General features: G+C 47.3%; 1 protein-coding gene across 48 annotated transcripts in view; it reads left to right on the top strand.

The window, feature by feature from the left end:
• The window catches only part of LOC309862336 (uncharacterized protein), a 230,645-nt gene that overhangs the window by 198,762 nt on the left and 11,941 nt on the right, over positions 1-19,942 (top strand). The window lies entirely within an intron of this gene.

Raw genomic sequence — 19,942 nt, 5'->3', positions numbered from 1 at the left:
CATCCAGCCCGAGCTTGTCTGTCCATCCACTGTGCTCGGATGCATTTCAATCTTCGGGGTTTGGTGTGGGTAGCGGGGCTCTGATGAGGTATGCATGGAGTAGTGAAGGCTCAGGGGAAGGCGGGCAACAGATCTGTGCAGGTGTTAAAAGCAGGGCCTGTGGGGCCAGTCAGAGCTGGGTTTGAATCTCTGTCACATACTCGCCCCGAGGAACTTACTTGCCCTCTTGTCCTCAATCCTCTTTTCTGTAAAATGGGGATGCTAGTGATACCGACTTCGTAGGGTCATAGGGAGGCTGAAATGAAACAATGCATAGAAAGTATTCAGTCCGGGTTATCTGTTACTGTCACCACTGACAGTGAAAGGCAAAGGACCCCACCCCATGCTCAGGCCACTGTCCGGTGCTGTGTTGGGAGGGAGGTTGGACTGGTGGAAGGGAGCATGGTAGTCCTCTGAGATATGTAGAGCTTATAGGAGCTTTAGTAATGCCTCCCTCCCTTTCAGAAGCCAGGAATGGTTCAGGGCATTACCTGAATCCCGTGATGTTAAGGAGACTCTGTGGCCAGTAAAACCTTCTACGGTTCTTGGGGCACCTGGGTGGCTCAGTGGATTAAAGCCTCTGCCATCGGCTCAGGTCATGATCCCAGGGTCCTGGGATCGAGTCCCACATCGGGCTCTCTGCTCAGCAGGGAGCCTGCTTCTTTGTCTCTCTCTGCCTGCCTCTCTGCCTACTTGTGATCCCTGTCTGTCAAATAAATGAATAAAATCTTTAAAAAAACAAAAACAAAAAAAGCCTTCTATGGTTCTTCTGGCCCAGTAGCCTCTATTTACTTGCCATTACTCCAGGACCCCAGGGATCAGGGCTACAGGAGGGGAAGGGTCCTCCTGGCCAGAGATCAGACTCTCAAGGAAGCTTATTGCTTCCCAAGGAACAAACCCCCTTTGGAAGCTGCTGCGCTATGGCTTTAATTGGCCCATCTCACCACACAACATGCCTGAAGCCCTGAATGTTTCCTTAGACAAGACAGTCTCTGACTTACAGGAATGAAGAGTCACCTTTAATTCCTGGGTCCAGAAGGATCCCAAGTGAATTTAGAACAACTGAAGACTCAGTTCAGAGGGACCCTTTAAAAAGCAACCAGTAATTACAGTTTGGGAGCCAAGAAGTAGCCCGAAGAGACCAAGGCCTGTCCATACTAGACCAAAGAAAGAATTTTATTTACCAACTTTTCATTTATGCTCCACCCACTTCCAAGAATTTGGGGTGGCTGACTGCAGAAAGCAAACAAGAAGCCCATCTCCAAGCCTTTCCCTGCTGAAGTGGGCTCTTTTGCCAAAAGGAAACAGAGACCGATTACGGAACCCCATACGTCATGTGGAGGGACCCGCTACTCACATGCATAATCCACCCTGAAAAGAGAAACCATTCCAGATGCTTCTTTTTCCTGGCATCATCAGGGAATGAAATTTGTCATCAAATGTTGCCGTATTTAAATCACCAATTCCTCTCTGTTCTACACACTGGAATTCTAACATTAGAATTCTTAATGTGGGCGTTTCCGGAAGGTGACTGGAGAGATTGTATCAATTTATCAGGCAGTTGGTCTCGGAGTAGATGTAGTTCTGGCAGAAGAGTTGAGAGTCTAGACTCCTGGGGAAAGACAGGAGGGCTGCATGGGGCATGGGTAAAGTGAACCGACTGTACAGGGAGGTCTGGTGTCTTGGGCAGGGGACGTGGTCCTAAGAGAAAATGTACATGTGTGAGGGCAGGAAACACATTTTTGAGCATCTATTTTATGTTTAGCCTTTGAAAATGTGATCTCTAGAACAACCCAGTGAGGTCAATATTATTTATTCTTGATTTTACTCAAGGAGGACCCTGAGGTTCAGAGAGGTACAGCGATGGGCCTAAATCACACAGCGAGAAAGGAAATGAGTCCTGACTCGTTCACAACATGATCTGGGAGCACCCGATCCAAAATCCAGGAGCACGTGTTAAATCCTCAGCTCTAGGCCTGGGGAGGCTTTCGGGATTCTCTTAGTCAAACCTCCTCCTTTGATGGACAAGGTCACCCTAAAACTTGTCTCTAAAGTTTAAGGTTCCTGCTTTTTGCTAATGATGCACAACTTCACAGGGCTGGCCAGCTGCCGGGACTTGGCCCTACAGGAAAGCACCCTCAAATTCTCCAAGCTCGCAAAACCATTTTCAGAAACGGAAGAGCGCCACAACCACACCTGCTGGGACGTGGAGTCTATTTTGTGCTGGAAGCCACTTTATTTACCAGTACCTGACCTCGGTCTGTGTCAGAGCACATTCCGAAGGATCTAGAAGCACGCAGGTCAGATCCTGTTAAAACCAGCACCCAGAGGGTAGTGGTACTTCCTTGTGTCAAGTGTTTATAGGCCTGAGGCTTGGAAATATTTTTGACATAGAGTGCTTTTTGTTGCTTATGGGATTGGATTTTTTGGGGTAAATAGCAGCATGATTTCCAGCGCAAACACAGACTTCCTTATGTCATTTGCAGGTCAATTAACATCACTTTTCTTAGTGTTCTATTGGCAAATGCTGCCAAATTGAGGCAGTAGCACTATTAGAAATCAATTTATTTAAAAACCACTATGACATGTATTAAATGGAGTTAAACCAAAGACAGGTAGGCAGTTCTCTTGGGAGTGGAAAGAAAGAGGGTAATGATAAGTTCAAGCATGGAACTATACAACCAGTGGGCCAAGAACTGCCAGTTTTTGAACATCTTCTTTGCATTCGGAACTCTTCTCCCTTTGAGTTATCATTTAACGAGAACCAGTCAGACTGCCCGGGTTTTACTCTCAGCTTCGTCACTTTCCAAGTGTGTGCCCCAGGACAACGTCTTTACTCTCTCTGTGCTCCTCTTTCCTCATCTGTAAAATGGCGGCCATCGTGGCCCTCATCCTCGAGGCAGGATTGTGGGAGTAGATGGTTATCCTCGTGAGGCATTTAGCACAGAGGTGGGCTTACAGGAAGCCCTCAGCAAACATCAACCGTTCTTACCTTTTGCTTTCATGAATGTGCCAAGTAAGTTTTCTCTTACTCATTTTGTGAAATTCTTCTCTGGGCTCACAGAGGGTTAATACACTGGCCAGAGCTACACAGCTCATCTGGGACAGAGCTGGGTCTTAAACTCAGACGTCTCTACCTGACCCAGACCTCTACTAAAGCCAGTGAAGTACCAGAGCAGGCTTCTGTGTGATCTCGGGCAGGCAGATGGTGGAAGGAGGTGAGGTGGCTTGGAGCAGGAGGGCCACTCCCATGTTGTTTTTTCTGGGGTTGGTATGGGACCTTCTACTTCATAAACGTGAGGAGAAAAACATTATCGTTACCCGAAAATTGGCTGGCCTAAGAGGAATTCAATTTAGGAGAAAACGACTCCTGTGGTTAGGAGAACACTTCAGCGTGCCTGTTTGGTTTGAAATGTGAGGCCCACAGGGCAGACCCATCACACTGGCTCTTACCCTACAAGACCTAGTGGCTCCTTCTTGTGGGAAATACTTTGTCAATCCCCGTGATCATCCTGAAATGAATTGAAAAGTATCTGGACACATCATTCCTTTCCCCAAATTAATATTTGCCTTTATTATAATAGAAAAGAAGGAAAAACGTAATTCATGATAAAATAACATGGGCATCAGTGCCGAGCCACATGGGCACGGTCACCCTGGGGGATGTGTTTGAAGTGGTCAAACAACTGCTACAAACTAATGCCTAAGTTTAGATTTAAGAGAAGCAAACAATAATCAAACGAAGATCGTTGAAACTTCCTTCATAGTTAATAGCCTGAATTAAGAGTCAACTAAGTATATATATAAGCCTGCTTAAAACATAGAATCATCTAGAAATGTAGACAGACACAGGTGGGTTATATGGGTTACTCATGTACCTCGAGCCGCGTTGCTGTCAGTGACAGATTTTTTTTCTGAAATGATTCAAACATTGGTAGCGTTCCAAATAAAACAAAATAAAATCTTCTCTAAATTTACACAGGAGTTACATTCTGGGAATCTCCATGTATATTAAACTGTGCACCCCCCCCCCTGATTTCGTGTTTATGTGTGAAGCTGAGCTAGGTTCCCAGTCCAATCATTATAAACAGATTTTTCAGCTACACAGATGTCTGATGGATCATTCAAAAGGGGTGTGGGATTAGAAATCAAAATATGAAAGGCAAAACTAGAAAACTTGTAGAAGGAAACAAAGGGGTAGGCAAAGATGACTTGGGACCAAAAATTATTAACCCTAAAGAAAAATTTGGTGAATTTTACTGTCTTGGAATTCTGTTTCATCAAGTGACGCTTTTAGGGACATGGAAAGACAAGAATGAAAGAAGCTATTTGTAATCACCTATTCATGGGAGAAGTCACATACAGGATGTATAAGGAGCTACAGATTAATAAAAAAGCAAAGGCAAACAACCTGACAGGAAACGAGGCAGAAGAGTTGAGTGGGCAGTTCACAGAAAAGGATCCCCAAATGGTCAGTGACCACAGTACCCTAGTACAGTATGCCTTCCAGAGTGGCTAACATAAAGCAGACGCTCTAAGTGTTGGCAAAAAAATGGGTCAACAGGGAACTCCCCTACTGTGTGGGTGGGAATGGCAGTTGCCACACCAATTTGGGGAAACTCATTGGCAGTAGGTTATGACAAGGCTATGAAATACCTGTCCTGTGATGCAGCTGTTCCCCGCCAGGTGTCTGCCCAGCCAAAGTGGGTACATCAGCGAATTAAGAAGCATGTGTGGGAATGTTTGAGGCAGCAGTATTCCTACAAGCTCCATACTGGAAACAGCCCATGTGCCCATCAAGAACTATATGCAGCCACATGGAGGGATGTCACACGCATGATGGTAAATGGAAGACACCAGACACAAAAGAATACACATGGAAGATGGCATGAAGCCTTTTCTAGGAGGTTCAAAAAAAGGAGGCGAGGGCAGACTCCTAAAGTTAGAAGTCAGGATGGTGCTTATCTGTGGCTGCACGGGGGTCTGCGGGAGCTTTGAGGGTTCTGATGGTCTTCTGATTTGGGTCTGGCTGGCAGTTCCAGGGATGTGCTCACTTTGTGCACATGCATTGATGGGACACTTATATGCATATATGTGACACTTATATGGGTATAGAAGGCGTGGTCTTCACGCATGCTACAGCTCAATCAGTGTACAGTAAAGATTGGAAAAAATTAAAGCCAGAAAAGTGCCACTGGGTCCCTGGCAATCATCGGAACAGCTCAAAATGTTGCACGGATTTCCAGAATGTGCCCTAAGATCCCCCTGTGAGAACCACTGGCCCAAACAGAAGGGGTAACACAAAGAAATGGGTGAATTCTCAATGTGGGTAAGTCACAGGAACTAAGGGGCTTACTGGCTCACGCCTGGGAGGACATGGGAGGAGGGATCTACAGAGAAACCCCAGAAGCAAGGACCGGGGCTGGAGCTTGGAGGGCATTGCTCTAATGCAACCTGGGTTGCAGTCCCGTATTTTGGGCTGTGCAGTCTGGAGTAGCAGGGGTGCCACCTGGGGGCGCTCTAGTGGCCATGCCCAGTGTGGCTACAGGACTCGGATGCTGAGGATCAGGCCCTGGAGGTGGTGGTCCGCCAGATTAGTGGGCCCAGTAAAGAGTGAGTGCAGTGAGAGTCTCTGGGGTTCTCATCCACTGGTTGTCTAGGGGACCAAATCAGTGAGGGGGATGGCCAGTACTTCCTGGGATGTTTCTGAGCCCAAAGAACAAGCCATGAGTTCTCTGGTCACAGGTGAGAGTTTCCAAGGCAGCAGACCACCAGTGACGGGGTGGGAAGGAACATGGCTCTGGATGCTCGAGGGTCCGAGCTGGGACCCAGGCTAGGGTCCCTCCCTTCCCCATGCCAGGGTGGTAAATGGAGGCGTGCGTGGTCCCTCCCATGCACATTGGGTTGTAGAGGTGCCTTGTGGGTATCACCGGTCTGAGCAAACATGAGGCAAGTGAGTTAGAGCCAAGGCTTAGGCCCTCACCTCCCCGAGTGTTAAGCCTTTAGCTGCTGGGTGATGTGAGTCTGAGGGTTACAAGGGAGCAACAGGGAGAGACAGGAGCGCACTAATGGGACTCGAAGCAGCTCTTTACAACCTGCGTGGTGGTGTTTAAGATGTCCCAGCCAGTACAAGTGTGCATTTATATAGTGGCTGAAGGTCAGCACAGCCTGAGTACTGTCCAGAAGAGAACTGAAGGGAATCAGGGGGAGGTCATCTGAAAGACATTTTTACCTAAGAGACACTTGGGCAGCATACAGTTCTGTCTTATAAACAAATGTCCAAGCCACCTGAAATTGAACAAGAATTCAAGAAACAGAATTCTGGCCTGCAAAGTGGGCTGAGGCAGTTCACTGGGTGTCCGTTCTCCACAGACTGAGAGAGGAAGAGGCATCTGAGCCAGAGGTCAGACCAGGGAGAGATGGCCTCTCAGTTAAGATTAAGTTCAGCTGCTGTGAAAGCACTATGCCCAGAAGAGCAGTAGTTTATACAAAATAATGCTGACTCTTCTCTCATTTAAAACAGCTCTACAAGTTAGTCCAGGGCTGGTGTGGTTGTTTCATGGTCACTGGGTTGCCAGGTTCCATCACTATTTCTGCTTCACTAGCCTTTTCCTTTGCTTTCATGCTTATTTTGCTTCATGGCCCAAGGAGGCTGTTGGAGCCCCAGCTCTCTCTTATGTATTCCAGAAAGGAGGATGGAAGGAGGGGTAAAGGGGTACTCCATCTCATTGCTTCCTTTAAAGGAGTGTCCTTGACGTTGCCTAACACAAACTTGGAGTAATTTCCAGGATATCATAGGAAGCGTGGGAGCGGTAAGGCCATACAGCAACAGAGACGCTTTAATGGTAGTCATACCCATAGCAAGCATTTTGTAGGGCATATTGGGAGGAAATGGAGCCTCTTAGAAGTCAGTAGTTTTGTACCCAGTAATTTAAAATGAGCACAAGGGAATATAGTTAGCAACAAGAGTTCTGGGCCCACAAAGCAACCTGGCAGAGGGCAGAGGATAGAGGGCAGAAGGTTAGGCTGTTGAGTCTGGACGCTGGAAGAGAAAGAGGAGCAAGTCAGATGAGAGGGGCAAGTGGCCTCAGATGCACCTGCTCAGGGGGCTATCTGTTCCTTGGCAATGCAGGTCCAGTGTGAATGCCAGCTCGGTGCCGTGTAACCCGTGTGCCTGTGTCCAAGTCCTCCCACACAGAAGCCCCAGGTATCAAGCTTCCCAGAGTCCTTCCTGGGCGCTTCCCCAAGACATCCAGGACCCTCAGACCCAGGTCAATAGCTCCATCACACAATTAAGTCTCTAAGTTTAATCAATGCAAAACTATGTTCGCTCGGTGGTGGGATATGAAAGTAACTTTTCCTCTGGGATGCTGAGACAATCTGGAGCCTTGGGAAACTCTTATCAGTTGGTTTCTTCTGATGGCTGAGCATGAGGACAATCTTACCATCCCCGTGACACAGGCATTTGAATAGGAATCCAGCCCCACTATTGGGCAGGGGTAAGAAATCCCTCACTTCGTAGCCATGGGCCCCTAATTTTACCATTGCCCCCAACACCAGCCTCACAGCTCATTGTTCCCCCAATATCTTTTGAGCATCTTCTATGTACACCAGAAGTGTTCTAGGTGCTGGTGGGCAGGTCTTTCCTTGAAAATGTGGGTCCCAGGCATAGGTATAAAGGTAGGTCCCCATATTGTTTATCTCAACAGTTAAGAGTTCTAATCAAGCAAACAAGCCATTAAGCACAATATGCTCTAAGGCCTTCTCTTGAGAAATGTGCTTTCATAACTTTCTGGAAGGTCAGCTTCACATTCAGAGTCCTTGGATGTCTTAGAGCTCCAGCTGCAGTGTGGCCCCAATGGAGAGTCAGCTTCCCACAATGGGGGCCACCTTCTGTTTCCACCCCTGCTACCTCAAAACACCACAGGGGCCTCCAGCCACACTGTATGCTGTCCTTGATTCCTGCGAACGGCCATCCTTGGCCATGCCTTAGCCTAAGGGGCTGTTCAAACTGGGACACTTCCCAGCCCTACAATCCTGGAAATGGGCTTGAGCATTTTGGGGGTCTAGGATCAGCCCCATCTAAAATTATGGGGCCAATAGGATTTGGAGAGGATTAGGGGCTATTTGTCCCTTGAGCCTCTGGCCTTCATGAATCTGGAGATAAAGGGCAGGGTTAGACATGGCTAGGCATGCCTCCCTTGGGTGGCCTGCCCAAACCAGGACCAACTACAGTGGCGTGGCCCCTCTACCCAATTGCATTCCGTCTGCGTGCCTTCTTTTCCTCCTTCTCCTAGCACCCGTGAGCCTGACCTTCCTATTCTGTATCCTATACTGTGAGTTCTAATCTTGGACCTTAGAGTGTGCAGGCCCTTTGTAGGTACTCAGGACAGAGCCACTGGTAGATCAGTGGTGAAACTTGGATTAGCTACAGCTCAGAGGGGCAAGGAGGAGTGGGAAGAACCCAGGCCCTGTGGAGGCAGACAGACCTGGGTCTGGCAATGGTCTCTACCTCATACCAGGCAGCCTGGTGTATGACCCTTCATTTCCAGGAACTGTCTTCCTTACATGTCCCTTCATAGGCTTTGAGGGGATTAAAAGGGAAGTCCCTAGCCCAAATGCCCTGGGTCCTCTTCTGTCTATGTCCTTCTCTTTAGTTTTAGATTTTCCTGTTAATTCTCTATTTAATTATTAACAATTCTTACTTATTAAGCATTATTTGTTAGGTACTTCTTGAAGTATTTTATATATGTTAATACTTTTATTTTATTTTATTTTTTTAAATTTTTGTTTATTTGACAGAGGGAGATCACAAGTAGGCAGAGAGGCAGGCAGAGAGAGAGAGGAGGAAGCAGGCTCCCTACTGAGCAGAGAGCCTGATGGGGGGCTCGATCCCAAGACCCTGAGATCATGACCTGAGCTGAAGGCAGAGGCTTTAGCCCACTGCGCCACCCAAGCGCCCCTATGTTAATACTTTTAATACTTACCATGACTCTTTCAAAGAGAAGCAGGCCAATGTGTAGGCACATTAGTTAAAGTTGGCCTTCAACTGTGCACAGGGACAGTTTCAAAGTGTGCCTGGCAGATCAGTGAGCACATGTGAACTTGCTAAAACATGCACATTCTCAGGTCCCAGTCCAGACCCACTGAATCAGAAACTATGCGGTTGGGGCCCAGCCATCTCTGTGCAATGTGACCTCCAGGTGACCTTGATGTGCACTCAAATTTGAGAACCATTGGCCTCCTCTTTCCAAGGGTTCAGCTACCCTGTGTAATGATTAATAATAACCAGTGCTAACACTTATTTGACTTACAGTATGTGCCAGGCCCTTTCTAAATGCTTTGACATGGGTTGTCTCCCTCATTCTCAAAGTATTCTATGAGGCTATAAATATCCCCATTTTATAGGCAAGGAAACTAAGGCATGGAAAGATTGACTGTTCAAGGTCATCCAGGCCTGAACTCCAGAATCTGCTTCTGTGTTTTCCCAGTGGTTGTAATGAAGACACAGAGGCATGACAACATATTATATGATTTTTAAAAAATCTGTTCCCTGAAATCCTTGCAACCTCATGGGTTTTTCTTGAGTAGTGGTTGACCAGAAAATGTGTCTGTTGGGAACTGTCCTGTTCTCAGGGTATCTGACTCGTCTAGGCTTTCCTTTGCGTTGGGTGGCACATCCAGATATCACCAGGCAGGTGACATAGCAGGCATGACAGCTGACAGGCAGTGAAGTGGTCCCAAGGTGAGGCAATGGGGCTTGGTGAGGACTGTGGTGAGCTGGGGTGTATGCCTAGTCCAAAGGGGGAGACCACTCCACAGCCCCAGAGAGATGTTACCATGTGATGACATGGGCTCCTTTCACTCCATTTTATAAGCAAAAACATAAATCTGGATTTTATGTGAAATCTCCCAGTTTTAAAACTGACCCTCCCAATTCACGTTTTCAGACAGGCTATTGATCTGCAACCAGGCTCTGCTCCACTGCCACTCCCGTGTAGCCGTCTTCAATGTCCTGCAGAAGGGAGTCTGCACTGGTTGATTTAGCTGTATTTTTCAGATGAGTCTCCCGAATTACTGAATTTTATGCATTTTCAGTGTCACCCTGGAGCCAAAAGCGAGCCAGCTGTGCAGGGGGAAAAAGAAGGGAGCAGGGAATTGAGTTGCACGTCAGAGATCCCAGAATTACTGCGCTGGGGCTGGCAGGTTCTCTTCAGCCCACCGAGGCGAGGGCCTGCGGTCCTGAGGTTCTGTGGTCCAGCAAGCCAGTGAGTGGTTCAGAGCCTGCTTTTCAAGCTCTGCGGAGCCTACATGGCAGAGAAGGAGGTGTTGTGAGCGCCCCCTTGTGGTCAAATAACGGCACTGCCGTCAGCCAGGAGGGTTGCAGGCGTGAACTTCCGGGGGCCTGGTCCAGGTGGGGAAGCTGGAAAATTAGAAAATGACGCGGGTGGTGGTAGGGGGCGGAGCAGGAAGGTAGCCCCCTCCCTGCAATTCCAGAACTAGTCGAAATGTTAACAATATCAGTAATAATAATACAATAAGTATAGTAACCCTATTAAAAATAGAGTGACTTAGTAGTTGATATTTACCAGCTGAAGATTCACGGCTCAGAAGGGGTTTTACTTACTGTGTCTATTTAATCATTAAAAACACAACACTCTAGTAACACATAAGTGTATTCTCACTGAACAAGATACAAGTAGATTGAAAGAACATCCTAAAAATATTTTTAAGGTCTTTAGAAAACTTTTTTTTTTTTCATTTCATTTATTTTATTTTATTTCTTTTCAGTGTTCCAGAATTCATTGCTTATGTACCACACCCAGTGCTCCATGCAATACGTGCCCTCCTTAATACCCACCACCAGGCTCACCCAACCCCCCTCCAAAACCCTCAGTTTGTTTCTCAGAGTCCACAGTCTCTCATGGTTCGTCTCCCCCTCTGATTTCCCCCAACTCACTTCTCCTCTCTTCTTTTTTTTTTATTTTCAAAGAGGGAGAGAGAGGTGTGGGTGAGGGGTACAGAGGGAGAGGGAGAGAGAGAGAATCTTAAGCAGGCTCCACACCCAGCACAGAGCTGGATGCGGGGCTGGATCTCACAGCCCTGAGATCATGACCTGAGCCAGAATCAAGAATCTGATGCCAGTTTGACACTTAACCATCTGAGCCACCCAGACGTCCCTGGAAGACATTCATTTTGAAATAATTCTGAGCTTTCTAAAAAGTTGCAGGAATGGCACAGACTTTCCACACACCTATCATCTGCTTCCTCTTCCGTTGATAGTTTGCCGCATTTGCTTCTCTGTCATTTGCTCTCTCAGATGCCTGAAAAGCTAATCTAGGCTTCCAATGAGGTCCTAGGTAATGTCAGGTACAATCATTTGACTGAGGACCATTGACTTGGGTGTCTGCCTGGATTTTTAAGAACTGAGCCATTTGACAGAAAGTCATAGCACGAGACTCCTTTCCCCATAAGTAGTTCCACGGGTATTTCCTAAGAATAGGGTTGTTCTTTGCCATGGCCCCAGTCCAGTTGTGAGAACTAGGAACATTAACATGGAGGCGAGACTGTGTCATCTACAGGCCTTCCTCAAATTTCACCAATTGTTGCAGTAATGTCACTTGTAACATTTTTTTGTTGATCCCTACTATAAAATATGAAAGTACTGAAGTTTTCCTCACCCTCCCTTTTGGCCAGCTGTAGGCTGCCTACCCCCCCCCCCAAGAAGTCTGTCTCTCATTGTCCTCAATGAAATCATATTTCCCACTTAATTTGTATGCCTTGAGAACTCTTTTCAATCTCTTCCCCAGGCAGCCAAGGTAGAACTTTCTAGTCTTATTTTGCACCAAAAGGAAGTCTAAAGCTGATGGGACAAGTGCCTTTAGTGTCCAGGCTGGAGTGCCAATCCTGTCCTGTGACCCTAGGTCTCCCAGCCTTGCTAAGAAAGCAGGAGAAGGTGAAGGGAAACCTGGTTCTCCAGGGTTATTACAAATGCTGCCCCCTCTCCCCGCACCTTTTGGCAGCTTTTGGAACAACCCCGCACCCTCCTCCTTGAGACAGCCTCCATCTGGCTTCCCAGAACACCTCTCCCTCCCAATTCTTCCTCTCCCCCCGCCCCCACTCTTTTGGGGTCTCACCTCAGGCCCTCCACTCTGAGCACTAGGGCGCAGGGCTCAGTCCTGGACACTCTCTCCACCTGCACTCCTAGGCGGCTGAGCGCATCAACTCTTAAGGGGAGAGAGCGCCCAAATGCTGGGGGCTCCCAAGTTTGCACAGCTAGCCTGCAATCGCCGGTCAATGCTAGGCTCACATACGCAACTGCTGATTTGACATTTCCTCTTAGATTTCCAATGGGTGTCTCATGCTTAAGATGCCCAAATGGAATCCCTGATTCCCCAGTCCCAGCCAGATCCCTCCTGTCCTCCCCTCAGCAGGTGGTAGTTCTGTGTTTCTGGCTGCCCAGGTTGAAGCCTGGAGCTGTCTCCGCTGCCTCTCTTCTCTCTCATACTCCACATCCAATCCAAGAGCAGTTCTTCCTTCCTTCCAGTTCCAACCCCTTCTCACCACCTCTGTGGCTGCCCCCCAAGTCTCCCCACCTGGATGATCACAGAAATTTTCCAACGGGTCCCCCTGCTTCTTCTCTGACTTAGAGCCCATTTCCTACACAGAAGACACAACAGCATTTACAAAACACAAATCAGATCACATTTGACTGTCATATCAAATTGTCACATCCATGCTCTGAACGCCCCAGGAGCTTCCCATCTCAGAGTCAACGCCTCCTCCCCTGCCTCTCTCATTTCTCTCCCACTCTTCTCGTCCTTGCTTTCTTCTAGCCTCATGGCTAGAAGCATTCTGGGGAGCTTCCCCCTAATTGTTCATTCATTCAGTACATTTTTTAAGATTTTTATTTATGTATTGAGAGAGAGGTAGTGAGAGAGAGCATGAGCGAGGAGAAATCAAAGGGAGAAGCAGACTCCCCATGGAGCTGGGAACCCGATGCGGGACTCGATCCCAGGACTCCGGGATCATGACCTGAGCCGAAGGCCATGCTGGAGGGCTTGCTGTTCTTTGAAGTTGCAGGAATGCTCCCTGCCTCAGGGCCTTTGCACTGGCGGTTCCTGCTGCTCTTCCCCCAGGTGTCCTCATGACTCAAGCCCTCACCTCTTCAAAATTTTGTTCAAATGGGATGCCTTGGACCTCATACACCATCCCTTCTGCAGTGTTCCACTGGTCCCACTGGCCAGCTCTGACTCAGTGTGAGGGGAGAACACACTGGCGCATGGATGCCAGGATGTGGGGCTCATAAGAGGGCCATCTTGGAGCTGGTGACCACAAACAGTTAAAGGGACATAAGATATGTGTTATATATACACATCTTTCATTATAAAAGTAACACATTATTTATAGAGATTTAGGAAAACTCAGATTAGTCAAAAGAAGGTGGTAGAAACTTCCATAATAGCTCCACTCTCAGAAAAACCACTGTCAACATTTTGGGGGTATATCTTATCATGTCTGAGCTTTAAAAATTTTTACAAAAATTGGGTAATGCTGGGCAAAATCGTTCATGACCTCTATTTTTTCATTTAATAGTGCAGTCACCAATATGCCCTGGCACATCTTTTTTTAATGGCAACATTATAATCCTGGGAGCTTTGAAAACCTGAGGCCTGGGTCCTACCCCCAGAGAGTCTGATGTGATTAGTTTGGTGGAAAAGTAGGCTCAGCAGGTTTTTAAAGCCTCCAAATGATTCAGACACACTGCTAAGGTTGAGAACTGCTGCTCTAGAGTATCTGGTTCTGCAGAGGTATGTGTGTGTGTGTGTGTGTGTGTGTGTGTGTGCATCTGTGTGTGTCTGTGTGTGTCCCAGATGCCTTCAAGTTTGTAGATTCCCATGGTCACAATTCTGAGGTCGTCCTTCCTGAGAACCTCATTCCACATATTATGGAAGAGCCTGGAAATCTCTCCCAAATGTTCCCTGATCCCACCCCTCACCCCCAGTCAGCCCTCCCGGCACCCCGGCCCCTCCCCGACTCCCCCGCATCCTCCACCATAGGGGCTTATGCCTTATTGGTCACTTCCTGCCTCTGATTTCCTGTTCATACTGAGCAACTCAGTCCCACTCCTGTCTGTCCCCTAGGACTGTTGCCTTCTTTCTCTCTGTCCCTGTCAACTTAGTGTTGGTTTTCACTGACCGCCGGCATACAGCTGTCAAGTTTAGTAGATGTTTCCTGGAGGTCTGCAGTCAATGAAGGGGGTTGTTCCTGGAGTTAAATCACTCTGCCCTAAAGTCCTTAGGTTGACTCCCGCAAAGCCTGCTTCCTCCAGTGGTCAGCGTGCCGCCGCTGGCCAGACTCCAAACTGCTGTTTCTTTCATGATCAGAACAATTCAACTCTCTTTTTCCATGCCTCTCCTCTACGTCCAGGTAGTTCCAAAAGAGATGCAATTCTCTCTGTGAGGAATCGAGTGGCCTGTACTCCTCCTAGGTGAGCTGGCTCCCACTGCAGCCAGTGTTTAAAAAAAAAAACCCATCTCCTTCTTTCTTCTATTTGTGCAAAGCTTCAGGGATTCTAACAAGTTATCTTAATAGTTAGAGGACACTGCTGAGTTCAATGCAAGTATTCTGGCCAGAGATCCAGGGTCCTTAGATGAAACCCAGTAGCTGGAGGGGTCAGGGGTTCCTTGGTTCTGGAGAAAGGCAGCTGGTGTCTCAGCAGATGTTTCTAAAGATTTGGACTTGGGCCACATCTGTTCTTCGGGGAGAGCAGGAGGAAGGGAGGGAGGGAAGAGGAGAGAGAGCAAAGGAAGCTAAAGATGAAAATAAAATGATATGGTTCCCCCTAAAATTAAAGTGATCTCTTTTCCTGATCTCAGGAAAAGGCAGAGAGAGAAACATGGGGAATCATGGTGACTCCAAGGCCCTGTGGTCCATCCGCCTTCAGATCCTAGAATCTGCAGTCAGCCTTGGCTGTATGGGATGGACACACTCTAGCCAAACTGCCCGGGAAGCCAGCTGCCACTTCCTTTCCTTCCCTTCTGTTTTCCCAAGAAGGGAGAAGGCTTTGCTTGAAAAGTTCAACATGAAGCTTTGCTGTGTATACCCATTAGATGAGTGAAAATTAGGAGGTTGTCTAATGCCAACTGTTGGCCATAGTGTAGGTGCAGTGGGAACCCTGCTTCTCTACAAGGCAGTGAGGGCAGGGGCTGCCACTCCACAGAGCAGCCTCGCCCACCAGCGCAGGTTCAAGTTAACTGCATGGATCCCCCGCTGCTGACCAGGCCAGCCTGCGGGCCAGAGGCACTCTGTCCTAGGGACATATGCCAGAAGATGTTCTTTTGGCACTGTTCATGGCAGGGGAGTAGGAAGCCACCGAGAAGGCCGTCCCTGGAGGCTCCCATCAGGCAGAGCACAGGAGGCGATGTACGTACCAACTGACGTAATCTGTAGAACAAACTACCTTGGAATTCAAGGATACACATGAAACACGTAGGAAGGCTGGCCACGTAGAAAGGGATTGTGAGTGGGAACTGGGGGCTGTAGTGGGTTAAAGGTGGTTCTGAATGCTTGGGCATTGCTTCCATCCAGAGCTGGGCTGATACCTCTGGGTGGGCCTCTGACCGGCCAGGAGAGTATAGCAGAAGCGGTGTCCTGTCAGTTTCTGGGCCTGGGCCTAAAGAGAATGGTGGTTTCCATGCCTTCTCTCATGGAAGTTGGTCTCTGGGCGCTCTGAGCTGCCTTGCAACAAATCGACTATCCTGATTGTCCCAAATTGGAGAGGCCACGTTTAGGCACTCTGGTTTGTGATCCTAACTGAGCCCAGCCATCCAGCCAGCCCCGAGCCTCCAAGATCACCAGATGTATAACTAAAGCCATTTCAGATGCTCTAGACCAGCCCACCTAGGCTGATTACCACTGACTTTAGTGGATGCCACAAGGGGCAGACGAGTCCACCATGTGTGTCCTGCTCCATTCCTCATTCACAGAATGTGATATGATAATAACATCACTGAGTTCCAGGGGCATTTTGTTGTTCAGCAATAAATCCCTAGAGAAAGATAAAGGGCATTAAATCATGAAAGCCCTTGCACTGAGCAATGAGGAGGCTTTGTGGAAGAGAAGTATACAGAGTCCCATGAACTGAGCCCTCCTGCCACTCTTCTGGGCAAGGAAGAGATGCCTGGATCTAGCCATGCAACTCCAGTGCTATGGGTGGGGAGTGGAAGGCCAGCACGGATCCTGTGCAGCTGACAAGGAAGGAATTTACTTTCTCACTCACTAGTTCCACAGTCCAGAAGTGGCACATACCTGGTCAACTTGGCGACCATTAAAAATGTTATGGAAATATTAATATGTTTTCAGAGTTAAAATCTTTTGAGATTAGAAATATACTGAAATGTAAATCTTAAAGCGGGAGATAGCCCAACGGCTCACCTGCATTAGAGCTGACCAGTATTCAGTAAATATTCATTGGATGTCAGACACAGTATCAGCACTGGCGCTAAAAATGAAGTAAGACACAGGTCTGCCCTGGGGGAACACAAAGAACAACTTTAAACAATGAACTTGCACTCACCACCCGTCCCAGGCCATTTCCTGAACTTGGAGCACCTAGAGTTTCCTTCATGACATGATAATCTGCTATTATTATAATATTCTTAAAAATTTTAGTGGGTTTTTTCCAGGATGAAATCTGTTTATGTACTGCCCTTCTTCCAAAGCATCATTTTGAAGAATAATGTTTGCTACCAATATTTGATAGATGGCTAAGTTGCTAGATCATCAGGATCTTTTATTTATTTACTGCTCCTAACATTTTTTTTAAAAGATTTTATTTATGTATTTGACAGACAGAGATCACAAGCAGGCAGAGAGGCAGGCAGAGAGAGAGGAGGAAGCAGGCTCCCTGCTGAGCAGAGAGCCTGATGCATGGCTCAATCTGAGGACCCTGAGATCATGACCTGAGCCGAATGCAGAGGCTTAACCCACTGAGCCACCCAGGTGCTCCGCTCCTAAAATTTCTACACAGGAAGATTCATTGTAAAAATTCAGGGCTTCTGAGTGAATTTGGAAAAAAAAAAAAAGATTATTAACAGAGTATGAATTTTATTTCTAAATATGTTAATTTAGATCCCATCTTATTGCAAAATGATTTGGGATAGCTTACATAAATATGCCCCACATGAACTATCACAACTCCATAATGAAATGACAAGCCAATTAAAAAATGGGCACAAAGTGTTTTGAATAGACAGCTCTCCGAAGAAGATGTCCACATGGCCAATAAGCACATCCAAAGACGCTCGATGTCATTGGTCGTCAGCACAATGCAAATCAAAGCCCCAGTGACTTCATACCCACTAGGATGGCTGTGATCAAAGATGGATCAAAACACACCTTGGGAAGAAGGTGCAGAGAACCCTGATAGACTGCTGGTGGGAGTAGACTTTGGAAAACGGTCTGGCAGCTCCTGAAATGGTTAAACTGAGAGTTACCCTAGGAACCAGCAATCCCACTCCTAGGTATATACCCGAGAGAAACAGGAATGTGTATCCCCACGAAATCCTCAGTACACAAATGTTCAAGGAAGCATTATTCGTAATAGGAAAAAGTTGGACTAACCCAAGAGTCCATCTGCTGATGTCTGCAGAAATAAAATGTGGTGTATCCACACAGTGGAATATTATCCGGCACTAAAAAGAAGGTACTGATCGATGTTACACAACATACATGAGCTTTGAGAACATGCTCATACTGTGTGATTCCATTTCTATGTTAATAGGCAAGTTAGGCAGATTTATAATAGGTAGGTCTTGGGGCTTCTGTATCTTCTGTCTTTTAAAGCAGTCCACAGGATATTAGCAGTACATAAGTCCTAAACATTATTATTATTAATAATTTACCACTCACAGATTCCAGTAGGAACCAGTGGAGGAGAATCTCAGCCCCTTCTGAAGTCTCTGACTTAAGCCCAGGACCCTATGCAGTAAGCTCTGAACGGGGTGTTGGCCCCAAATCCTTGGGAACCCCCTTAAGAATGCCTGATGAAGGGGCACCTGGGTGGCTCAGTCAGCTAAACGTCTGACTGTTGATTTCTGCTCAGGTCATGATCTCAGGGTCATGAGATCGAGCCCCATGTGGGGCTCCATGCTCAGTGGAGTTTGCTTCTCTCCTGTGCCCTTTGCCTTTGCCTCTCCGCCCCCCTCCCTGGCTCACATGCACTCTCCCTCTCAGTAAATAATTATCTAAAAAAAAAAAAAAAAAAAAAAAGAGGGGCTCCTGGGTGGCTCAGTGGGTTAAAGCCTCTGCCTTCGGCTCAGATCATGATCCCAGGGTCCTGGGATCGAGCCCCGCATCAGGCTCTCTGCTCAGCAGGGAGCCTGCTTCCTCTTCCTCTCTCTCTCTCTCTCTGCCTACTTGTGATCTCTGTCTGTCATTATTATTGTTTTTAATCTTAAAAAAAAAAAGAATGCCCGAGGAAGACTGAGCCATACCTGTGTGTCCATCTTTGGATCAACGACTGGCTTGATGGACTAAAATCGTAGAGAGATTTCTAAGGGGGGAAGCCAAACAGATAAGCATAGAAGTCCATAAGGAGGCTGTAAGATCAGCCCAGAAGCTGAGGCTGGCAAGAAGGTGATGGAGGAAGGCAAACAAGGAAAATAAAAGGTAAAAACTAAAACCATTCATATTTTAAAATAAACTTTGAATTGTCAGTTTTAGATCAGCAGAAAAATTGTAAAGGCAATACAAAGAGTTTTCACATATTCCACACCCAGCTAACTCTATTATGAACAGCTTTTATTGGCGTGGGACAATTGTCACAATTAATGAACAAATATTGATATGTTATTACTAACTAATATTAACTCAGATCTCTTTAGTTTTTACCTAAGGCCCTTTGTCTATTCCAGGATCCCACCCAGGACTCCGCAGAGCCGTTAGGGACCGTGTCTTTTTGGGCTCCTCTTGGCTGTGACAGTTTCTCAGACTTTTCTTTTCTATCCGGTTTCTCGTGACCTTGACAGTTTAGGGAGTACTGGTCAGGGATTTGGTAGAATGTACCTGCACTGGAATGTGTCTGTTATTTTTCTAATGAGTAAAAGGAGGTGGTAGTTTTGGGGATGAAGAGCACAGAGGTCACATGCCACACACGTCACATCATGTCAGGGGAACATACCGTCAACATGACTTCTCGCCGTTGTTGTTGACCTTGACTGCCTGGCCAAGGTAGACTTTGTCGGGTTTCTCCTCTGTCAGGTTACCCTTTCCCTCTGTTCCCATACCCCCTCTTTGGAGGATGTCGTCAGTATAGCCCACACTTAAAAGAGCCAGGAGTTGTGGTCCCCCTCCTGGAGGGTTGGGTAGCGACATCAGTTAATTTGGAATCCTGAACCGGAAACTGGAATTATGTAGAATCTGTTACCAACCAAAGGGGGAGCTGGGGCAGGAAACACGTGTCTCCAGGTTTGAAATTGGTCTTGTATCCTTCAGTGAAGAAGGGGGGAGCCTGTGCCCCTCAGAGAGAAGGGACAGAGGAACGAGAGTTGCCTGGCCTCTCCCTACCTCCCAGACCTAGTGGAAGAGGGGAGCTCTGTTCCTGACTCTGGTGCCCCAGGCTGTCTCCACTGTGCCATTCCTGCTGATGACATGCCTGGGAATCTTGACATGACACATTCACGAGTTTCTCAAGCAATAATGGAAAAGTTTTCCTTCTTCTGCTCATTTAAAATAGCGAAAAAGGTCAGTTATAAAACTGCAACAAAATAATCGGTCTCAGGAGTGTTTCTCCTCCTCCCTCCCCTCTTTGAGTGAGTGGCCAGCACTGAGCTGCGTGCCTAGACCTCCTGAGATGACGTGCTGTCCCGTGAAGGCAGCAAAATCACCTGATCAGGGCATA

The sequence above is a fragment of the Mustela nivalis genome (genome assembly GCF_964662115.1).
Source record: "Mustela nivalis genome assembly, chromosome: 3".
In the NCBI taxonomy this organism is placed as follows: Eukaryota; Metazoa; Chordata; class Mammalia; order Carnivora; family Mustelidae; genus Mustela; species Mustela nivalis.
The sequence above is the reverse complement of the archived record's forward strand: the minus strand, read 5'-3'. Positions and strand labels throughout refer to the sequence as shown.